The sequence below is a fragment of the Dipodomys merriami genome, unplaced genomic scaffold, assembly GCF_024711535.1.
Source record: "Dipodomys merriami isolate MVZ:Mamm:240054 unplaced genomic scaffold, mDipMer1.0.p SCAF_5, whole genome shotgun sequence".
NCBI classification, from domain to species: Eukaryota; Metazoa; Chordata; class Mammalia; order Rodentia; family Heteromyidae; genus Dipodomys; species Dipodomys merriami.
The window spans coordinates 14,396,468-14,417,078 of NW_027206068.1; positions in this window are offsets into that span (position 1 = coordinate 14,396,468).

Consider the following 20,611-nt stretch of genomic DNA (forward strand, 5'->3'; position numbering starts at 1 on the left):
CTGAATATTTTAATCAATTTTGTTTCAGGTTGCTGGTTCATTTAATTCAACTAAATTTATCCATGCTAGTTTAGTGTACTATGTGTTTAACAAGTTGGTGAATTAAAGGTCAAAGAAAGAAAGCAATGCACTTACCCATAGTAGAATAAAAACCATAAAATCATTAAAAGTGAAGTCGGCCTTATACAAGTCTCACATTTGAGGTGTCAAAGATTAATTAGGTGCTATGAAAACCAGCCTAAGGGAATCTAAATTGAGAACTAAACTCTGTACTTTGAAGACACCACAGATAAAATGGAATTTTTATATGGCAGATACTATATATATATATATATATCTTTATAACAAGACAAACTTTTCTCTGCCTTATAATTCAGTTCTACTAAAGGGATATGTAAAATATTAATTTACAGTTCTATGAGGTCATTTCTCAGGGGAACTAGCATGCCTCTTGATTGACAGATTACTGATCAATTGATTAATTGGCTTGATACAACAGTAGTTCAGGGAATCTAGGGTACTGGTTTTCAAATACTTTTATTCCTTATATATACTAATGTAATTTTGAAAATCTATATTCTCCCTTGACTGTATTTAAATTAATACCCCCTAAATTTTTATCTGAGTTGAAAAAGGTTTCAAAATACCCTATGGTGGGGCTGGGAAGGTGGCTTAGTGATAGAGCACTTGCCTTGCATGCCTGAGGCCCTGGGTTCGATTCCTCAGCACCACATAAGCAAAAAGAAAAAAGCCTGAAGTAGCGCTGAGGCTCAAGTGGTAGAGTGCTAGCCTTGAACTGAAGAGCTGAGGGACAGCGCCCAGGCCCAGAGTTCAGGCCCCATGACTGGACCCCCCCCCCAAAAAAAATACCCTATGGTATTTGTTTTTTTAATATGTATGTGTGCTGATCCTGTGGCTTGAACTAAGGGCCTGAGTGCTCTCCTTGAGCTTTTGTGCCAGTGCTCTACCACTTGAGCCACAGCTCCCTTTCTGGCTTTTTGCTGATTAATTGGAGATAAGAGTCTCACAGACTTTCCGGTAAAGGCTGGTTCCCACAGATCTCAGCCTCCTAAACAGCTAGGACTAGAAGTGTGAACCATTGGTGCCAGGCCCCTATGAAATAGTATTTTGAGGTTGAAACTTTTACAACTCATTTAAAAATGTAACTGATTACCTAAAAACCATATACTGACAGATGAGAATTTATGATATCACAACGTAGAATTTTCAACCTTGCCGTGGTATGAAAGCAAGGAACATTCAGTGGAAACCAGATTTGGAAGTTTGAATCTGGATCTTTCCTGGGCTAGCAATATTTGATCTGATTCTCTTGGACCAATGCCAGAGAGCTGAAGCTCCTAGTCAGTAACATGGCCCCAAGCGGAGGCAGCCCATACTCTATAGTATGTTGTGTTGCTAAGCTATGATGCTGTGTAAGTTTAGTAAATGGAAATTTCATCTTATGGGTGAAATCTCCTGGTAAGTCAAGGAGTCTTTGTAGATTCCAGATGTATCAGCATCCATTTCAGATACATGAACATGTCAGTTACATTGTTCTTTATTCTTTCCAAACTCATTTCTTCATTCTATTTTCACTATGGAGTCATGAGTTCTATAGACTCGAATCATACCTGCGCGTCCAGCCACTCATTAGTCTACAGAAAAAAATGGTGAGAATTGCTGGCTTTTGTCAGCGTTTTATCATTCAAAACAGCCTAATCATATACATTTATGAAAATTATTTAAGTGATCATTGTGTAGTATCTTTGCACTGGGCAATATGGGAGCAGTTGTGGGCATGCTTTGGGAACCAGCTATGAAGAAGCTGAACTGGGGACAGTGTAATGTGTGCTTAATGGGTTATGTATTTATGAGGCTGGCATTCACTTCCATGTAGATAAGTGACAGCTAGCCATTTTGGAGTAGGTGTGACACCTGCTCCACTTAACTCTCCTGGAGTTTTGACACACGTGCAGGGCTACAGGTTAAACATCAATATCTATGCAATGAATAGTATAGCATGAAGCTAGTGAAAAGGAACAGAACTAAAATTAATGGAAACAGAAGCTAGTGCAATATGACAGGAATAAACTTGGTTTTCATAACCCTCTGGTCAAATAGGAGTTCTCATCTATCAGGAATATACTTCATAATGCAACAAATCCATCATATATTTTTTTCCTCCAGTTTTTGATAAAAGTCACATGAAAACAGGCTTTCTGTGCTAGGCAGAAATCTGGAACAATACATAGAAGCAGCATTTAAGTCTTTGTATAAAGTCATAATGTTTTATGCATCCCATCTGTCAATACTGATTTTTTAAAGTGATCAAGTAAGCATATTAGAGGGAATGCTGAATCACAGTCCTCTTCTTCCTGTAAAAACAATACTTTGAAATTATATGAAGAGGCTAAGAAGGCACACAGGCAAAAAATGTAAAAAGTGGGATAAAAGTGTGCCAGGCCCCTCATTAAAATACAATATTCCCAGCACTATTTGTCTTCCCTTTTAGAATCACAAATTTATGATTTAAAAATGTTCTTTTTTATTCCAAGTAAATATTTACATCATACACACATCTATACTCTTTTCCCTAAGAACGCTCTCCCCCTTTTCCAAATTATAGAAACCTCATGGTTCACAAACACTGCCTGTACTTTCTTTGCTTTGAAGTTGTAGGCTTCTGCCTCAAAAGGTCTGAATAATCAAATGGTTCTCAAACTACAGAAAAGGTGTTCCAATGCTTTTACTGGAAATTTGATTAAGTCAATTAATGAAGTACACTTGATTATAGATGTTTCCAGATCTCATGAGTGTTTTTCTTCTCGACTTCTTTTTTCAGCACTGATGTTTGGCTTGAAGACCTTGTTCTTCCTAGGCAGATGCTCTGCCATTTGATTTATGCCCCTAGCTCTCCCTGCCTTTTGTTTTCATTATTTTTTTGAATAAGATTTCCCTTTTTTCCTAGACAGTCTGAATCTGATCATCCTATTTATGCTCCCCACATAGCTAGGATGGCAGGCATGTACCACCATACCCAGGCCTTTTAAACTGGGATTTAAACTTAAGACCTCTACAGATTGCTTGCTCAGCTGGTATTCTGACACTTGAGTCAGTCCTCCAGTCTGGGTTTTTGCTAGTTAGTTTGGAGATGGAATCTTGAGAACTTGCTGTCTGAGCTGGCTTCAAACTATGATTCTCCAAATCTCAGCCTCCTGAGTAGCTAAGATGGTAGGCATAAACCACAACAGCCAACTTGGGCTGAGAAGAGTCTCATATTTTTATCCAGGTTGGCCTCAAACCACAAACTTTCTGATCTAGACTTCAAAGTAGCTAGGACTATGGGTGTAAACCACAGTGTCTGACCCAACTTAATTTTGAAAAAATTTTAATGTATGGGAAAGCTGAAAGTTATAACACAACAAATACCCATTTGTCTTTTGCCTAAATTTGTTAACATTTTATTACATTGGCTTTCTCTCTCTAAATAGTATAATAACAGCAGTAATGATACTTGGAAATGTGTATTATTATTATTATTATTGTTAAACCTATTAAGTTACAAACAGCTTTCTCTTCATCTCCACCTATATTCCGTCAGAGCCAAGTCTTTCTTTTATGTAACCAGAACTTTGTTCAAGGAGAGACTTGCATAGCTGTGGAGAGTGCTCATGCAACTCACCCTACCTCAGATTCAGGGAGCTGCCTTTTCAGAATACCACTCCTTTCCATCAGATAACTGGACAAGGTGATGGTGAAAAAAACTAATTATTTCCACTAATATGGAATGACTTTGATGAGGAAGGGTCATCTCAGACCTTTCTTGACCCACTCTGTAAAACTTGGTATCTTTCCAGGATCTCACTCCCAATTCTTTTCTCATTGGTCAGAGTAGTGCTCACTTATAAGTGTTGGCATTTGAAGAACACAGTTATTAAGTTGTTTCTCATTCATGAGAGGAATAGAATGGCTTCCATTCATCTATTAAAATAATTCTAGTTGAAAGATTGGAGATATGGCTGAAGTGGTAGAATGTCTGCTTAGCAAATGTAAAGCCCTGAGTTCAAACTCCTGTACTGTAAGAATCCTTCACGACCTTCCCAGGAGACCACGCGGAGAAGGGTAGGCACAGGAGAAAGATTATTATAAGGTTTATTAGAGGGGCCATATTGCCCCAGGAGAGGGAGCACCTGGCGTCTACCCCTATCCAAGTGGCAAGGTAGGTGTGGGGAGGGAGAAAGTGAGGGTGGAAGTGAGGTAAATGAATGTGCAGGTAGATCTGGGTGGAGAGAGGGAGTGGCCAGCTATATGGTGGGAGCGCTAAGGAAGGCAGGATCTCAGGTTTGGGTGGAGCTGAGGACTGGAGGTTGGGATAATATTAACATTCCCCACTTTTTGTTTAATAAAAATAACAGCGGGGGCGGGGAAGGGCAAGGACAGAGGTAGTTTATTCTGAAGCTACTTCCTTCTGTAAAGGGGCCAAGTAGTCAGGGGTCCTTGATTTGTTGCTGGGCAGGGAACAGTCCAAGAAGCATTTGTTTGACAGTTTGGTAAAGGTCCTCATCTTTTCTATGACAATAGTTATCACAGCCAAAGGGTGTCTTGGGCTCTTTTGGCTACTTCCTGCTGGCCTGGGGCATCGAGCAGTCACTGGAGCTGGGGTCTCTAAGGTCTGGGTCTGTGCTGGGTAAGGCAGGGCAGTGTCAGTGAAGTCTCCTGTTGCCTGTAGTAACAAGATGGCCTTGACTTGTTCCCAGGGGTGTCCTGGGTGTGGAGCTGTTATTTTGTGAAAAGAAACTTTTAGAAAGGTCAGGCAAAAAGCTGACAAGGTGACAAGATGAGTTAACATGAATGACACAGGAGAACACACACTGGTAAGATGACACATCTAGCTAGGTGACAGTGGGTGGCTCACTCCCTCAATCTTAGCTAACCATGTGGCTACGATGCACGAAAGGTCATGAGACTTTTAATCACAATTAACCACCCAAAAGCCAGAAATGGAACTGAAGCTCAAGTGGTAAAACGCTATCCTTGAGCAAAGATAGCACCCCGCCCTTGAGTTTAAGCTTCAGGATTGCTGTGAGAGTGTGCACAGACAGAAACAGACAGACAGACACACACACAGACACACACACAGACACACACACAAAGAGATCTCTACTTGAATTTTAAGTCCTATACAACATTACATCCAGGTAATTTCTTTCCTTACTCTTTTTTTTTTCCTAATTTTAAAAATACTTACCTGATATTTTGGTATGTTAAGAAGGACTGTACAAAATAATGGCATTTTCAGGGAAATGGATGGAGCTAGAAGGAATCATGTTGAGCGAGGTAAGCCAAGAATGAAGAGACAAACGGTACATGGTCTCCCTGATAAGTGGATGCTAAATCCAAAATGTTAGGCGATACGACAAAACTAACAGGACTTAAGAAACAACTCACACTCATCTGGTTGAACCACTACTAAATATCCCCATGCTGCTGATCACATATATGGTATATAACATGTGAACACCGTTATATGTTACAGACTGTGATAGACAATTTGCTCCAGGAAAGTTAGAATGAACTTGTGACTTTAAATGAGCATCATTATTCCACAATACTGTGAAATTCCGGAAATTATGTAATCACTTAATCACAATCAAAAAAAAAAAAAAAAAGAACCTCGGGGAAGTAGGGAGGGAAGGGATGGTAGGGGGAAAACAATGGAGGGGGTAACAATGTTCAAGAGGAAGTGTACGCATTACCTTACTCATGTAACTGTAACCCTCTGTATAGTATCTTTACAATAAAACAAAAGAAGGACTGTACATACGACTCTCCAGTAGTTTTCTCATTGTAATTACTTCTGCATTTTCTAGTCACTGGAATATCCAACATTATCTTTGGGAGATGATCACAAATAGATTGTAAATATACCTGTTAGTGATGTTTTCAACTCTGAAACTTAATCTTTATGTTTTACCTGTAGCATTCCAATAGGATTTTAAATATTCCCCCGAACAAGTTTTTTTAATTTTTTTTTGAGTCCCTTCTCTTCCCTTGGGGAAAAATATCCAAATGATAGAAAGGAATCAACTCATGCTGAAGCCATAAAACTAGAGAGCAGTTTACCTGAGAAGCTGAGAAATCTTATCTTCAGAACTAAAATTAAGATATTCCAGGCTCCAAGCCTGAGGTCAAAACACTGAAAATCACAGAGATATACCATTTGAACCTGGGCCTTAAAATAGCAAAGATGTGTTTTACTGTTTTGCTTTGTCATTGAAGAAATGTTTTTATCTTATCTTTCATTTCCTTTAAAGAGACATTGTCCTTAAATATGGGTAGCATAGCCTGGAACTTGCTGCCTGTTTCTTTGAGCAGTCTGCTGAGAAGGGCTAAACTTTGATTTCATTGACACTTTTCATTATCTACTGACCTCCAAATGGAGACATATTTGGACAATTTTCATAACCTACTGGAACTCCAAATGGAGACATATTTTGCCTTTCTGGTATTTTTTATGGGGGAAGCAGCCATGTGTGATCAGCACTTAAATAAAGCTCCCACTTAGTCTCACAGGAATAACAACATCCTAACTCATTGTACATGCTCTGTATCCATTGCATGAAGCACGTTCAGTCTATGCCATTGTTGGATAAGAAACACATAACTATACATGCAAAATCTCTTTAACAGCATGGTGAGCCATGGTTCTTAACAATTCTGCTTACTTCATCTGGAGAGACACAAATGAAAGGATCAATGAAAGGCTCCAACACATCCATGCCAGGGGACAGGCACAGGAGAAAGATTATTACACGGTTTATTAGAGGAGCCATATTTTCCCTGGAGAGAGAGCACATGGCAGCCTCCGCTACAGGTAGCAGCAGGGTCTGCGGGATAGGAAGTGAGGTAGATGGGAGCTCTGGTGGTTCTGGGCGGAGAGAGGGAGGGGCCAGTAGGTCTGGGTGGAGCTGAGGACCAAAGGTGGGCATAATGCTTACAACAAACATCCTTCATGTGGAAAGAAGACAACTTGGGACATTTTCTTTCCAAGAAATTTATGTAAATTACAATTGAATGTAACAAATGTATGTATTTTTCAGGTTTTATACCTTTATTTCCCAAGAATTTTGGCATAACTTTCCATGCAATATTTCTTTAAAGAAAATCAAGGACCCTATTTCTCAGTGTCTCATATGGGAAAAAAAAGTTATGATTGGTTATCATCTCTGTCAGTCATCTCAGCCATAAAAAGAGGAAAACTAGTCACTAAATTCATGACAACTCATTGAGTTCATGAGTTTGGCTCAGACAATTTTCTTTTTCTCTGTTCTTGCCTGAATAAAGGCAATTCTATTGGTAGGGCATCAACCATACAAGCATAGGAAGTATGATGTCATAGGATATGTATTTGATCTTTGTCCTTGGCACCTAAAACCTTTGGAATTTCTTTAGTGATGGGAGTTTTTTGATAATCACAAGAAGCCCCTTTTGATCACACCTGAGTTTATGCCAATGAGATGACTTAAAATGAAGTCTCTTTATAGGCTCAGCTGATAACTGAAAGACCAAGTGACTAGATTAGAACTCTGTTCACTCCCCTTCCTGAGTCACAGGCTCTAGAAAAAGGAGGGATGAAAGCTAAAGATTGAGCAACCAGCTATAGTTCTGGATAGGTGAATGCATCTACTTGGAGTGAAGTTAGCGCACTTTAACTCTACCAGAAGCTCCCACACTAAGGACCCTTTTTGACTACATCCTATGCACCTCTTCAAATGGTCCTTTATTTGCATCTTCATAATAAATTTGAATACATAACTAACATGGATTCCTAAGTTCTGTGTGAGCCATTCTTTTTTTTTTTGTCAGTCATGGGGCTTGAATTCTGGGCCTGGTCATTGTCACTCAGCTCTTCAGCTCAAGGCGAGCGCTCTACCACTTGAGCTACAGCGCCACTTCTGGTTTTCTGGTGGTTTATTGGAGATAGGAGTCTCACGGTCTCTCCTGCCCGGGCTGGCTTTGAACCTCGATTCTCAGATCTCAGCCTCCTGAGTAGCTAGGATTACAGGCGTGAGCCACCAGCGCCCAGCTCTGTGTGAGCCATTCTAACCAATTATTGAAAGGGAGAAAGACGCAATAAAACTTCCAATTTATTTAATGAATCTATCAGAAATTTGGTGTAGATATCTCTAAAGTGAAGGCATTCTTGTGCTACCAAACCCTTAAACTTGTGGAGTCTGACAGTGACCTACTAGTGACACAACTGCAATGAATTGCTGGACATCATTGGTTTCTGCAGGGAATCAGAGAATTTCTGGGTGTGCCACCAGCACCACTTGGTGCCAGAAGGGTTATATGAAGATAAAAACAGAATTTTTTTTTTTAGGGATGTAAGAGCAGACATCTGAGAAACCAGAGTGGATGATAACTGGTTAATAACTTAAAATTATATCGAATAGAGAGCAAAGAATACTTTGAAAAATTCCTCTGACAAAAGCTGTTGCTTAAAGTTCCAGTCCTTTCCCTTAGGTCTTGATTAATTAGGGCTGTCAAGGAGAAAAATGGCTAGATGAACCTCTGGTTAAAAGTTCTCCTAAATAAACTACTAGAACTTTTAATGATAAAGCATTGTCAAGTACTTTTCCTTTATATATGTATCAGATAGCTGCCATGAAATATTCACACTTTACAACACAACTGTAAAGCAAAATACCCACTAGTATGCAAGCTAACACATACCAGTAATCCTATATTATTTGCTGAAAATTGACGTTTGTTGCAATTGGCTACTTGAATATGTGAGATCCCCAAAATCCAAGCTGTGAGACCCAGAAGGAACTGGGAGTTTGGATTGCCTTCTCCCAATGCAATCTCAGAACACAGAGAGTTTTCCTGGAAAAGGTCAGTCTTGGCTTGACCTAAACTCAGATTCCACCCTAAACTGTGTGGGAGCCTACGGATAGACTTAGGTTTATGCAAATTCTAGGTTGTTTATTGTTTAGCTCTCCTGCTCAGAATAAGAAGGTCATCTACCACTTGTACACAAAATATTGTCACATATTGAAATTTGTACCTTATTTCCTTACACAAGACCAATGAAAACCTTGGTTAATGGAACCTTGGGATTTGTGGCTAGTGGAAGGCTACAGGGCCCCTGGTGCTCCAAACCTAAGTTCCATGGCCCAGTCTCCTTTATTTCCTTGCTCCGGGTTGCAGCAGAATAAGGAGCATGATGCTGGATCCTACCTGGATGGTTTCCCAAAGTACCAACAGAGGAGGGGGTGAATGAACTACAATATTAATTAATTGCTAATGGCCCTTCCTACCTTTTCCATGCATATATAAAACCACACCACTATAGACTTTTATGAAGGAAGACTGTGTTGTTTTTATTATTACATTTCTCTGTGTTGTACTGTTTGTTGCCAGCTTACATTTATGTTCCAGAGGTAACATCTGGGCCTTTTTTGTGACTTGAGAATAAAGCACAACTGCATAAATTGCAATGTAATATCACTGATGGAAATAATAACATGAAAATATCTTTCAAGACAGACTTACCAGTGCAATATTTTTAGAGCACAAAACAATGATTAAAATGCAATATAATATATGAGAATAATAATCTTTTGGGTCTGGAAATGTGGCTTAATGGTAGAGTGCTTGCCTAGCATGCATGAAGCACTGGGTTTGAGCCAGAAGTGGCACTGTGGCTCAAGTGGTAGAGTGCTAGCCTTGAGCAAAAGAAGCTCAGGGACAGTGCCCAGGCCCTGAGTTCAAGCCTTAAGACTGGTAAAAAAAATCTTTTGAGACAGTTTTTAATAACGAGTAATTTTTTCTTTTGGGTGACACTGGGATTTGAACTTTCACTTGCTAGGCAATAATGAGGAATCTAATATCTCAAAGTTGTGACATGTATATAAATAGCCTCCCCCCCCATTTTTGTTTTTATATGTACAGACTGCCTAAAACCAGTGTGTGTCAACCAAAAGTTTTTTCTCTTTCTCTTTGTCTGTCTGTCTGTCTGTCTATCTCTCTTTCTCTCTCACACACACAGAGTTCCAAATAAAATTTCACTGATAATCTCCATGCGTCCTAATTCCCAAGTTTCTTCCTCAATCTTTCATTTGACTTTTTCTTCACATCTCCTTTTGGCTGCTATATTCATTAATCTCAATATGTTAAAAATGTCAGTATACCTTAAAGATACTCACTCTATTTTGTCTTGGCAACTCTTAGAAGGTTGTGAATTATTGAAAGTTCTTCTGTTCCTTCATGTCTCACTTTTCACTTCTAAATATATTGTACCAGCCTGGACCTCTTATTTTCATCCTCCTTCGACATTTTGTCATTTCCTGCCTGTTTTACCAGAATCCCTTTCATATTGGCCTATCAATCTTGTTCTATTCCCATTTAGATTACAATGTGATCTTTAAAAAAAATCCAAAATTGATGTCTTGCCCAGAAATGCTTTACACTTTTTTCTGGTTAATATCTGAAATCCTTATTATTCTGTTGAAATTTCTTCATAATCTGGCTTTGGCCCATTTGTGGTTTCCTCAGCACCCCCAGGTGGAACTTTGGACATACAGGTATGTCTTAGTATCCTTTGATGTTTTTGCCAATTATTTTCCCATACCTAATTAGCTTGGGCTTGGCTGAATCTACAAGACAGAGGTCAAAACTGGACTTTGCCAGTGAGTCTTCCAGAAACATCCACAGTGTCAATGCTTTTGAGGTAGATTCTCTCCTCTCTATTCAATAATTCTGTATCGCCCTACATGACAGTTTATGTGATTATAGTATCTAAGCACTCAACTAAATTTCTTCTTCTCTTACTTCTTCATTATTGTTATTTCACTTATGCTTTAAGGTTATATAAAGAGAAACCAGCTGTTTGCATTTATATCTTTTTCTGACGTATGTTTTGTATTCAAAATCTTTTTTTTTTTTTAAATTGGTCATGAGGCCTGAACTCTGGGTGTGGGCCCTGTCCCTCAGTTCTTCAGCTCAAGGCTAGCCCTCTACTGCTTGAGCCACAGCACCACTTGCAGCTTTTTCTGCTTATGTGGTGCTGAGGAATTGAACCCAGGGCCTCATGCATGTAAGGCAAGCACTACCACTGAGCCACCTTCCATACCTTCAAAATCTTTTTTGAAGAAAAAAATTAAGAGGCCTAAATAGACTTGCAATATTTTTCTCACAATTCAGGACACTCATACCTAGGGCTTTTGTTAAAATATTTTAAGAATTGAATTTCTTATAATGTAAAGTTAGTAAGCAGAAATTGCCCAATTTTGCTTTGTTACACTAAATTGCTTATTCTGAATGTAATCAATCTTCAAATGTAAAATTTAAGTATTCTAGTATATAGCTTTAGGGCAGAAAACAATAAAAAATACATTTTCATAAACTTTCTGTTTCTTACAATTGAGGTTCCTCCCCAACGAGAGACAGATTAGTTTTTTTTTGTTTTGTTTTGTTTTTTGTTTTTTGTTTTTTTTTTTTGTCGGTCGTGGGGCTTGAACTCACTCGGCCTGGGCACTGTCCCTCAGCTCTTCAGCTCAAGGCAAGCGCTCTACCACTTGAGCTACAGTGCCACTTCCGGTTTTCTGGTGGTTTATTGGAGATAGGAGTCTCACGGTCTCTCCTGCCCTGGCTGGCTTTGAACCACGATCCTCAGATCTCAGCCTCCTGAGTAGCTAGGATTACAGGCGTGAGCCACCAGCGCCCGGCGACAGATAAGTTTTTATGTGTTAAAAAGGATCGTTACTGGGCTAGGAAGGTGGCTCAGTGATAGAGCGTTTGCCTTGCATGCCTGAGGCCCTGGATTTGATTCCTCAGCACCACATAAAAAGCCAGAAGTGGCGATGCAGCTCAAGTGGTTGAGCGCTAGCCTTGAGCTGAAGAGCTGAGGGACAGTGCCCAGGCCCAGAGTTCAGGCCCATGACCCCCATGACCCCCAACCCCCCCCCCAAAAGGCTCATCAAATGAATTTATTTTGTCTCTGCTATGTTTTGCTAATTGTTTTTGTTTTCTGAGTAGTTTGTCCTCTCTGAAACTCATGACTTGTTGAGGGACTCTGCCAGCAAAAGGTCATCACCAGATGTGGTCCCTTGACACTGAATCAGTACCATGAGCTAAAATAAACCTTTTATTAGAACTTACCTTATTTGCATTGTGTTATTAGCCACAGAAATTGACAAAGAGACTATAAGTACCTTGATATTATAGAATCAAGGTGTTCTGAAAATTTATTTTATGTTAGTGATTAGCAAATAGGTAGAATATAAACTATTGAAGAAAAACAAAGCAAAACATGATCAAATCATGTGGAATGATAAGCTTAGGGAGAGTTTATTCCATAAGAAAGAGTAAGAAAGCCAGGTGCCAGTTCAAAGCAAGCTTAGAAAAAGTTTGTGAGACTCTTTTTTCCCATTAGCAAAAATCCAGAATTGAGGATGCAGCTCAAGTGGTAGAATTTATGCAAAAGCTAAGAGACAGTACTCAGGGCCTGAATCCAACCCCCATATTGGTACAAAAAGGAAAGAAGGAAAGAAGGAAAGAGAGAAAAGGAAAGAAAGAAGGAAAGAAAGAGGAAGGAAGGAAGGAAGGAAGGAAGGAAAGAAGGAAGAAAGGAAGGAAGGAGAGAGGGAAGAAAGGAGAGAGGGAAGGAGGGTTGGAAGGAGGGAGGGAGGAAGGAAGAAAGCGTAAGAGGTAGGAATATTGTAGGAACAGATACCAATGCAATCTTGAAACAATAAAATTGCACAAATGGAAGAAACATAGAAACTTAGCAACTGGCTGCTTCTGTCTGCACAAACAGCCCTCAACTATCCACGTATTGAAAGCTTGGTCCATAATCACCTAGGAAGTTCTCAATCCATGTTGAAAACCAAGATTAACCATTACAAAGCCACCTCTTGTCCATAGATAGCCAAGCATATCTTCCTTAACCATATATAACCTCAAAACCAAACCAAAACAAAAAGCAACCCATGACAAATTAGGTCTTAATTTCATCCAACATGATATAACTATCTTGCATATAACTAAAAATGTATTAGTTCCTTTCTTTCTTAAATTCTTTTTTAAAAAAATATAATTTATTATTATTTTTGTTTGTTTTTATGTGTTATTGAGAAATTGAGCCCAGGGCCTCATTCATGCTAGGCAAGCACTCTACCACCAAGCCACATTCCCAGCTCTTTCTTAAGTTCTTAATGGTTTTAGTATTGCTCAGAAATTGACGTTCAAAGTCTCCAATGAGTCTCAAGTCAAGATCTTAGGTATAAACTGTATAAAAATCAATAGAGGGGCTGGGAAGGTGGCTCAGTGGTAGAGCGCTTGCCTTGCATGCCTGAGGCCCTGGGTTCGATTCCTCAGCACCACATAAGCAAAAAGAAAACAGCCGGAAGTGGTGCTGTGGCTCAAGTGGTAGAGCGCTAGCCTTGAGGTGAAGAGCTGAGGGACAGTGCCCAGGCCCAGAGTTCAGGCCCACAACCGGACCCAAAAAAAGAAAAAAAAATCAATAGAAAAGGTGCATACTTTCCAGATACAATGGCACAGAGTACACATTCTCATTCCCAAAGGAAGGCATAGGAGAGTTGTATAGGAAGGAGTTGACCAAAGCAAGATGGAAACCCAGCAAGACAAATATTGAATCCTGTAGCTCCATGTCTGGCCTCCAGAGAGTGTGGTAACACAATGTAAGCTTCCAAAGGCTTGGGCAGCCCCATTGGGTGTTTTTCCCAGTTATAATCAACATGGCCTCTCTCTTGGGCTGGTTCTACTCTCTGTCTTCAGCTTTCCTTAGCAGGCTTTCCACATTCCTGGCATCTTAAACTTCCTGAGGTCTCCTCTCTTCATCTTCAGCTTCACTCTTAAAGCTTTATGCATTGCCCACTAAAGCGCTGTGTGCAAGGACTACAACCCTGTCATATATCATTGGCCTTCCCAAGCTTTCTTTTCAGTAATTTGAGATATTGTTCCACTGTCCTTTAGCTCACATAGTTTCTGATAAGTCTACTGTCATTCTTGCTTCTCCCACTCCCTTTTCCTTGGTTGCCTTTAAGGTATTGTCTTTATCATGGTTTTCAACTCTTTGAATATGATATTTCTAGGAATGTGCTATTTTATTTATGATTTTTTTATGTACCTGGTTGGAGTTTTCTGACCCCTTTTGCTTCAGGCTTTTGTGCATAGATGAGAAGAGTCTTAGCAGGATCTCCTGTTCCTTTACTGGTTCATCTTCTGTCCTCTCTACTTGCATTGTTGGTGTAGTTTTCATTGGTCCCTAACATTTCTCCTAATTTTTTTTTATTGTTGTTGTTGTTGGTGGTGATGGTTGTCGGGCCTGAACTGCTGTCCCTTGGCTCTTAAGCTCAAGACTAGCACTCTACCACTTGAGCCACAGTACCACTTCTGGCTTTTTTCTGCTGATATGGCACTGAGGAATTGAACCCAGGGCCTCATGCATGTAAGGCAAGCACTCTACCACTTCCCAGCCTCAATTTCTCCTCGTTTACTCATGAGAATCATCTGAAGGCCCATAAAAAGGATCCATGAGCTGAGATTCCCCTGTGTGAGCAGAGAGGTTTATAATAAAGCTTAATCAGGTTTTAGCAATTTGTTGTGAATTGTATATGAATTCATCCTTTTGTTTTATTTTTTAAAGGCAGAATCTTGTTGTGTACCATGACTCTAGTGTTGGACTAGAGTTAACTTTTGTTAACTCTAGTTGGACTAGAGTTAACTTTTTGTTGGACTGTGAGTCAACTTTTCTAAGGAGTTAACACTGCTTGAGTTCTTCCCTAAATCTATCATGTTGGTTATTAGCTTTGTGTGTACTTGCATATCACCCCAAGGTGTTTACTTATATATTTGTAAATTAATTTCAGCTTCCACATATAAGAGAAAACATGCATCCTTTGTCTTCCTGAGCTTAACTTACTTCATTTAACCTTATTTTTTTCCAAGTCCTTTCATTTACTTGCAAATGTTGCAATATTCTTTCTAATGTGTGAGTAAAATTCCATTGTGTATGTATACCACATTTTTTTTTAATCCCTTCATCCATTGAGGAGCATTTGGGCTGATTCCATACTTTGGCTATCATGAATAGTGCTGCACAGTTTGTACTGGTGGCTTTACTCTATCCTAGTTTGTAAGCTTTTGGATAAATGCCTAAGAGTGGTACCACTGGATCATAGGGTAGTTCTATAGTTAGGAGTGGTTAAACAAGTTTACGTTTCCACCAACAGTGTATTAAGGTTCCCTTTGGCCACATCATGGCTAGCATTTACTATTATTTATATTCTTAATGATGGCCATTTTAACTAGAGTGAGATGAATTCTCATGTTGTTTTGATTTACATTTCCTTTATGGCCAGGGATGTTGAACATTTCTTCAGAGTGTTTTGATTTTTTTTCTTTTTCTTTTGAAATAACCAGAATACTCAGTAACATGCTATATATTAACATGTTATAAATCTCATGGAGTAGACTACAGCTTTCAATATTTCCAAGGTTTATTTAATTACCAACATTTTGGGAGAATGCTGCATATTTTTAAGTAGAATAAAAAAAATTAATGGTCCCCTTTTGTACCAGCAGAGCATCAGATGCTGCAGATTCTGGTGAGTAATAAGCAAAGTCATTGCTTTATAGAACAAACATGTGCTTTAAGACAGGTTCTATTTATTAAAGCAAATCCAGAGAATCACTATTCAAAAGATTGCTAGATTCATTGCCATAGAAATAAAAGGGAATACTTATATATAAAGAAATATGATAAAACTTAACAAAGAAATAGGTAACATAAGAAGTACCAATATGTTAACAAAATATATAAAAGTTAATTTGAATTTTCAATATAAATATCAAGCCTCTGTTTTAAATGAACAAAGGATTGAAAAGGATAAACCACAACCCGGAAAGAGGGAGGTCAATGGAGGTCAATCTGACTAAACTGAAATAATATGTGAATTACTATGGTGGAACTCTTTCCTATGGTTAATATACACTGAAAAAAAAGGAATGACAGGACGTAAAACAGGCTTATTAAGAAGCTCTAAAAGTAGAAGAAGCACCAGGAGAATGAGTAAATTAGAGTGAATATGGTTGAGGTAGCTTTTTTGCCTCTATAAATATAGAACCATGAAACCTGTTGAATTTTTTTTTTTTTGCCAGTCCTGGAACTTGAACTCAGGGCCTGGGCACTGTCCCTCAGCTCTTCAGCTCAAGGCTAGCACTCTACCACTTGAGCCACGGCGCCACTTCTGGCTTTTTCTGCCTATGTGGTACTAAGGAATCGAACCCAGGGCCTCATGCATGCAAGACAAGCACTCTACCACTGAGCCACCTTCCCAGCCCCAAACCTGTTGAATTTTTTTTAGTCAGGGGAAGGGAATGAGGGAAAAAGATAAAGGGGCTGAAGTGATCTTCATTGTATATATGTATGGAAGTGTCCCAGTAAAATTTACCCTTGTACAAATAACATGGGCCATTATTGATTGATTGATTGATTGATTGTTGGTCATGGGGTTTGAATTCTGGGCCTGAGAGCTGACTCTGAGGTTTTAGTCATAGCACCACTTCCTGTTTTCTGGTAGTTAATTGGAGATAAGGTTCTCACAGACTTTCCTGCCTGGGCTGGCTTTGAACGGCCATCCTCAGATCTCAGCCTCCTGAATAGCTAGCTAGGATTACAGGCGTGAGCCACTGGTGCCGGTCTTGCACCATTATTTTTAAAATATAAGTCACATGAAGCAAAATGTACATAATATAAAAGTTCTAAAATAATCTACTTTCCTCAGTAATCAAAGTGACATTTCAGTACTATTTAAGGTCTATACCTTTGTCCAGACTAAAGAACATCCATACTGGCAAACTTCTAATTGGCTTCTTCAGATCCAGTGATTTAACTGTAGCCAGTCTGTTGGAATTTTATTGTTGAAATTCTATTTGTATATATACCTGTTAACTAATCTGTAAATTGTAATAAATATATTTGCAATCATTAAAAAAAATTTTTAAAAAAGAACATCCAAGTGAAACAAATAACTACAATATTGACCCAATGGCTACCAGATACGTTTCTTAGAAAGCACTAAAAAAAAATCATTATCAATGCCAAAATCTAGTTCATCAGCTCCATGTGTAATATTACTCCTCAAAATAGTTTGTAAGCGAAGGTGGCTCAGTGGTAGAGTGCTTGCCTGGCATGCCTGAGGCCCTGGGTGCGATTCCTCAGCACCACATAAGCAAAAAGAAAAAAGCTGGAAGTAGTGCTGTGGCTCAAGTGGTAGAGGGCTAGCCTTGAGCTGAAGAGCTGAGGGACAGCGTCCAGGCCCAGAGTTCAGGCCCCACAACTGGATCCCCCTCCAAAAAATAGTTTGTAAGGAAATAATCCAAAAGAAAAATAAAAATGAGCTCATGAACAAAAACACATTTGCTGTTATTTTATTTATAATATAAAATTGTAAGCAACTTTACTAATCATCATAGGCAGTGGTAAATTAAATATTGTCATGCTAATTTGCCAGATAATTATTTTTGTTTTACATCTAACCTAGACAGCTTAGATACTCTGCAAACAATGATGGAAATGAGGTTAATTAGGTGTGCTGTAGTGTGTTTATAAAATCCTCCCATTTTTTTTTAATACTTTATGCTCATGTGGAAAAGATGGTTTTTGCATGATGAATTACATAGTTCAAATGATGTAGGCCTGATTTAGAGATTGGTCACCAATGTCTTCCTGTGACCTAAGTATAGTTTTAGTAAATAGATCCAGAAGTGCTGGAGGTGAGAGCATTTGCCCTGTGGGTGCTAGGGTTCCATCCCTACCTCTGCATAAAATAACCATAAATATACACGGAAGCCATGTTTTCCTATGCTGGTGTACAAACCTAGTGCAATTTAACCTAGTGCATTAAGCATGGGTGCCTCATGCTTGTAACAACTCAGGAGGCTGAGATCTGAAGTCATAGTTTGAAGCCAGTCCCAGTCAGAAAAAAGTCTGTGAGAGTCTTATTTCTAATTAATCAGCAGAAAGCCAGAAGTGGAGTTGTGGCTCCCATGGAAACACCAGCCTTGAGCAGAAAAGCTAAGGGACAGCACCCAGGCCTTGAGTTCAAGCTCCAGTATTCACACACACGTGCACACACACACCCCCAAAATATTTTGCATCTACAAAACTTAATTATAATCTAGCATATAACTATTTTTTTTCTGCTTATGTGGTACTAAGGAATCAAACCCAGGGCCTCATGCATGCAAGGCAAGCGCTCTACCACTGAGCCAACTTCCCAGCCCACATATAATTGTTAATATAACCATCAAACAGTAGCTGAGGAGCAGATAACAAATACAATCTGCAAAGGTGCTGTAACCACAGAAAAGGAGGCAATTAGAGAGAAGGCAATTAGCCTCAGTGTAGTTTGTGCCGAATTCTATCATTATAAATCTGACAATAAAAACTGAAATAAAATTTGCATAAATATACCCAAAGGATGTATTTTAGGCAGGCAGTATGATTGTGTAGCAGCGAACAGAGTGCTTTTTGAGTTCCATCGTTGATTCAGCAAGGGACTCTAGGAAGGAGAATGGATCTCAAAGCCCCCCACATTCTAGATAAAATCCATCCACTCACCTATTTGTGAGTCACCACCTTAGTTTTGAACCTCTGCCACTCCCAGATGTAGTGATTTCCACTCTATGACACACAAGACTTGGCAAACCCATAGGTTTGCAGAAATGAGACGGAAATAAGGACATAATATTGTAATTGTTTATGTAGAGTAGGTTTTAAGTCACAATGAAAATTTATTATTGAAATGTTCAAGACATAATCTGTTGGAGAAGGTCTGACATGTTAGAAGCTTTAATTGCTTTGTATTTTTAATTAGAAATGCCTGATTGATAGTTGTGATTTAAAGTTGACATGAACTTTGGAGTATAATTGTTTATAATGCTTGATTGCTTAGTAAACTGAAACTATTATATTTCAAAAGGCTGGGAAGAATTTGCAAAAAATGCTTTATATTTTTATGTTTGAGAAAAAATTAAAGACTGTATGTAAGTTAAAATGTTTAAGAGAATTTAGTGATTAAAATTTTAATGGCTTTTAGCTCACCCAATATACTAAGCAGTAGGCTATTAGTTAAAAGTAATAAAAATAAGAGCTATTATGCTTATTTACTTATTTAATGCTAGTACTGTGACTTGAGCTCAGAAACTCAGGCTCTCATTTGGCTTTTTTGATCAAAACTAGATTGCTTGGACAACTACCACCTCTCCAACCGTGGCTTATGGCTGCTTAATCAGACATAAGAGTCTCATAGCCTTTTCTACCCTGGCTGGTTTTGAACCTTGAATTTCAGATGCCAACCTCCTGAGTAACTAGACACTTGGCTCATGCTTACTATTATTATTTTTAATAAAAATTACTTAAGCCGGGTGTTGGTGGCTCATGCCTGTAATCCTAGCTACTCAGGAGACTGAAATCTGAGGATCATGGTTTAAAGCCAGCCTGGGCAGGGAAACCCTGTGAGACTCTTATCTCCAGTAAACCACTAGAAAACCAGAAGTGGCATTGTGGCTCAAGTGGTAGAGGGCTCACCTTGAGCTGAAGAGTGCAGGGACAGTGCCCACGCCCAGAGTTCAAGCCTCCTGACTGACAAATAAGTAAATAAATGAAATTACTTAAGCTATAAATCAACTAGCAAGAAAACAAAAATCTACTTTGGACTCAGGTTTAGGGAAATTCCACTTGGAGTTTTCTTTTTCTTTTTTTGGTGTTTTAAGCCAGGATCTTGTTATTTTATTCAGGCTGGTCTCACACTTAATTTTAATTAATTAATTGCCCGTGCAAGGGCTTGAACACAGGACCTGGGTGCTGTCTTTTTTGTCACTCAAGGCTGGCCCTCTACCACTTGAGGCACAGCTCCACTTCCAGCTCTTTGGTGGTTATTGGAAACATGTCTCACAGATTTTCCTGTCTGGGCTGATATTGAATATTCAGTAGCTAAGATTACTGGTGTGAACCTCTGGGGCCCAACTGATCTCACATTCCATCCTCCTGCTCTGCCTTTTCAGTGCTGGGATTATAGGCCTCTATCACAAACTTCTTAATCAACTACAGTGACAATTACATCTTTAGATAGCTCTAACTAGTTTGTTTTGCATATGAAAACCTCCACTGAACATCAGAAATTCATTGACATATTAAGCCAATGATGATTGTTGCTGGAAACATGACAATATGATAAGTTTATGTCACGCTGGAAAAATCAGTTTATTTTACCATTCACTTCGAGAGGTATTTCTTGTGTTTAAAATAAATAGGTACTTAATGAAAATCATATTTAATATAGAAAATTTGTAAGATGAAGGAAGTGCGAGAAACAAACTACCAAGTACTATGCCAAAAAATAGACACTGTTATTTTGGTTCTGTGTGTGTTTGTGTTTACATATCATGCTTATGTAGAAAATATGTTTATTACCATATGTACAGTTACACATTTGTATTTATTTGTGTATATTTACTCATAATATATGTGTATGGATACATAGATAATTTATTTTTAATATTAGGGCTAAGCACAGCC